The sequence below is a fragment of the Mus caroli genome, unplaced genomic scaffold (genome assembly GCF_978045245.1).
Source record: "Mus caroli unplaced genomic scaffold, Mus_caroli_1 scaffold_13, whole genome shotgun sequence".
Taxonomy (NCBI): Eukaryota; Metazoa; Chordata; class Mammalia; order Rodentia; family Muridae; genus Mus; species Mus caroli.
Window position 1 is genome coordinate 63,207,108 of NW_028227268.1, and position 4,484 is coordinate 63,211,591.

The following is a 4,484-nucleotide window of genomic DNA, read 5'->3' on the forward strand; positions in this document are numbered from 1 at the left end:
TGTAGTGGACATATGTGTACTTTTCCTTACACCATACACTGTAACATCTATTGACAGCAACTACATTGTATTGTTATTAAATGTAACTAGGGATGGATGGAAGTCTGAGGGAGGATGTGCATCTCTCAGACTCAAACACTTCAGCATCTTATATTGTACTGCCCAAAGTAACTCCCTTTTGTCCTAGTGTTAGCTCAGCCAACCACTTCCCACCCCCGTGCCAAGCACATTCTCTGTGCAGACGATTCTCAGGCTGCCACATCTGTAGCTTCCAGAGGTAGAGGTCTGTTGTTTTACAACATAAAACAAACTGCTATTAACCAGTTGACCTGAAACCTTTAAAACGTTCACACACACACACACACACACAACCTACCTCTAGTACAATGTTAATTGTGGTTTTTGACCTTATAAACCCTAACCCTGCCTTGGTTTGGGGCCACGAGTTCTTTGTGAGCAGAAACCTCTCAGGAACCAGGACTCTCATTGGCCTTACACACGTGGTCTGTAAGTGTAGTGTTCCAGTCACACTTCTTGAGAGAAGTAGGGCTTGGGGAGAATTCCCATCAGCCCAAACTGCCCCTGCCTCTTCTGGGATTACCTGCTTGCCTTTTCAAGCCACACAGTGAACCTGCACACATTACCAAGTGCTTTGCTTCTTAACAGCTGTACACATCTAATAGATTATTACCTGTGCTACAGAGAGGCAAGGTCTCCCTAGTGTACTATAGTTCAGCAGAAATGGTGGTGGTATGTTCTTTTCTGAAACAGCAAGCTTGTTTGGGTCTTAGGAATTCTGCTGTAATTATGACTCCTCTGGCCCTGCCAGTCGTCCTGGACACAACTCTCCTGCCTGGCTCTGAACAGAAACAGGTGGTTGTTGTCCAGGTCAGGATATATAAGCAGTAAACAAGGCAACCTGCTACCCGACCCTGTAACCCCTACCCTGTCCTGGGTCTCATCCCTGGGGAAGGTTGCTTTCATCACATGTCTGGACCTTAAAATTGCCATTCTCAGGACTGGAGAGATGGTTAAGAGCATTGCCTGCTCTTCCAGAGGACCAGGGTTCAATTCCTAGCACTTACATGGCAGCTCGCAACTGTCTGTTACTCAGGTTCCAGTGGATCTAACTCTCACACAGATATGCAGGCAAAACACCAGTGTACATAACTTTTTAAGATTTAAAATAAATATATTTTTCTGTATCCACCTGGCCCCTCAGAGCCAACCAATCTTTACCTTCCTGAAAAAGAAGCCTGGAAATGGGGACAGGGCTAGTTAATGAGGACTAGACTGCCTCAAGGACTCAAACATTTTGAACCCCACACTCACAGTGCTACGGAGCACAGGGGACAATACTGGCTAAATAATGCCTGGATGATCAGCTGCCAGGAAATGAATGAGAACCTGCACATTCACCTGGAAGTACTGTGGACCTCAGACCTCAAGACCCAGTGTTGTTAGTCTAGACCATCAAGACCATGACTGCATCAGTTGTGGGGGAGGTATTCTCTAGCCAATTAGACCCTGGATGCTGGGTATTTCACCAATGGTGGCAGCTTTGTGAAAGAGAAAGGATATCTTTCAGGGTACTCCGTGGTCAACTTGATTTTCTTCATTGACTTGAAATATCTGCCAAAGGCATAACTTCTTACTGACCTGGGCCCTGCTACTACAGCTGAAGTGTATGTCAATATACACATGGACTCTTAAATATGCCTTCCACCCTCCACATACATGAGCCTTATAGAACAAAAAGTGCCTAACTAACTCAGAAAGAAAAGATATAACCCATGGCAAAGAAATCCTTGAATTCATGCCAGGAGTGGTATCCAGGCACTCGAAGGTGAAGGCAGAGGCAGGCAGGTTTCTGTGAGTTTGAGGTCTGCCTGGTCTACATAGTGAGTTCCAAGACAGCCGGAGCAATATTGTGAGACCTTGTCTCAAACCAACAAAACCAAAGCAAACATAAGAAGAAATCCTTGAACTCTTAGATGCTGTATGTCACCTGAAGAGGTGACAGTTGTGTGCTTTGGAGGGCATCAAGGGAAGAAACTAAAGACTGAGGAGTGAAGCTTGCAGCCTTCAAGGGAACAATAGAACCTAGAGCTGTGCCTTACGCACTGATTTAGGCCAGTGGCAGAATGGGAGCCTAGCACTCATTAACACTCGGTATCAGACTGAAAGTGGAATCTGCCTCCCACATGGATGGTGGGGATTTGGAGATGGTAATTCCTGAGGCCACAGTCTCAGGTCTGTCAGTTACACCAGAAGACCCGCCTTATCTGGGAAGCTCATAAAGACCTACTAAGCTGACTTTTATACATCCTTTGACTCTCCTGCACAGCCCAGGTGGTATACAATGTGAAATGTGTATCCAAAATAACCTGAGTTGGGGACCTAATGTCTCTTCAAGGGTACAGAGTGTTGGAGAAACCCCATTTGAAAACACAGCTGTGGACTTGCTTGGGTAAGTATTAGGTCTCGCCCTGCTAGTCACATAGGGTTCTCCCCTTGTCCTTTATGGCCTCCTGCCTCCCCTCATCAGAGCATACAGGGGTTGGGCAGCATTACCCTGAGACAACAAATGCAGGCTCTTGGCTCATCCCTGACTACTCTCTACCGTCCAAGCAGGGAGTGGTTGCCCGCCCGCTTGACCACAGATGAAGATGCTCTATGAGCAAAAGAATGGGATGTCCAAACCCTAAAGTCCCTTTGCCCATAGTAATGCCCGGTCAACTTAGAGAGAACCATATGTGGGTCTATATTGGGAACAAGATAGAGGTTTACTGGTGAGTACAGGTGTGAAGAGTTCTCGTTATGTCTAGATATGCCACTAGTACTGGTGTTTCTGCCCCCTTTGGAGCTGTGGTTCATTGACCATTTGGAAGGATAAAGATAAAGCAGTATTCCTCCAGAGGGTAGTGCCATCTCCAACTGTAAACCAGGAACCTATAATCCGGTTAAATATCCTTGTTGGTGACAGTTTCCTGTCACCAACCCACCAATTCCTCAGCTCCAAAACCTACGAATCCCTGAGCACAAACTCTCACCAGTCTTTGAGTTTGGCTTGAAATCTCACCAATCCTCACCCTGGAAATCTTTACCCTGGAAAACTCCTTCCCCATGAAACTCTGTATAAGCCTGTCTCCTCACCAGTTCCCTGCTGCTTCTCCCAGGAGAGGCAGCACCCTCTGTTATCTCTCCCAATCTCTTGAGTGACGTTTGATGTGCCATGTGACTTTGTGGCATTCCTTGGCTCCAGACTGCCAGGATAAGTTTCTCTTTAGCTGTCACACTTACACATGAGCAACCTCTCCCCTCAGAGCTGTAATACTTCCATTGGAGAAGTCTTTCCGGAGCTGTAACACATCCATTGGCATTGCCCCCTCGGAACTGCAACACTTGCATTAGGGAAAACTTGCCCCTTAGAGCGGTAACACTAACACCCTGGATCCCGATTGCTTTCAAGAGTCAGTCTCCTCTAAAGCCTCATTCCCTGAGGCCTTTCATTCATCTTTTTTTTTTTTTTTTTTTTTTTTTTTGGTTTTTCGAGACAGGGTTTCTCTGTATAGCTCTGGCTGTCCTGGAACTCACTTTGTAGACCAGGCTGGCCTCGAACTCAGAAATCCGCCTGCCTCTGCCTCCCGAGTGCTGGGATTAAAGGCGTGCGCCACCACGCCCCGGCTCATTCATTTTATGAAGTGATACAAAGTAACCTTTTTCTCATCGTTGGAAAGAAATTAGTTCCGAGCCAAGCAGGAACCTAAAGTGAGCTGTGCTATCTATCAGAACCCCTTAGCCTTAGATTACCGAGCTTGCTTCAGAGGGAAAGTTTAACCTGGGTTTAACTGTTACAGATGGATGATGGTCATATAAGAAAGATGGAATGAGAAAAATCACTGTTTCAGTCTAGACCTGGGGAGCCTGGGAATCCGAGGAATTGCTTGGGGTTTAATTTTCAGCTTTAGAATTCAAAACCTTCCTAATGTTACACTTTGACTTGGGAAACTGTCCAGCACTAAACTGTTAGTTCTCAGGCATTGTGTATGTCCAGAAATGAGCACAACCTCAGATACTGAAGGGTTTCTGGTCGTTAGATAAAAGCCACCACTTCTCAGGAACTTATAAAACGAGTTCCCCATCCTTCAAAAGGAGTCATTTTCCCTTGCCTCTGGAAGGAAGTATGGCTCTCCGGTGACATGTTCCGGAAGTGGCAATGGAGCCGTGTCAGAAGTATGTGGCTAGGTTTAAAATAATGTTCAGTCATTCTAAGCAAAACTGGGCCCAGAAATTTTGTGCTTAAGTATTATTCTTTCCTTTCTTCGTTATTTCCAGTTAACATGAGACAAGATTTCCCAAGTGCACTACAATGAAAGGCGAGGGAGGGGACCTAACTTCCGGCGACTAGCGGAACTGTTTCCATGGAGACAGGAGGGGGGCCCTCAGCCAGGTAAAATCTCGCGGCGCTTGGCCGGCGGAAG

General features: G+C 46.3%; 1 protein-coding gene across 2 annotated transcripts in view; it reads right to left on the bottom strand.

Moving 5' to 3' along the window:
• The window catches only part of Nt5m (5',3'-nucleotidase, mitochondrial), a 73,085-nt gene that overhangs the window by 68,409 nt on the left and 192 nt on the right, over nt 1–4,484 (bottom strand). The gene's annotated exons all lie outside the window — the stretch shown is intronic.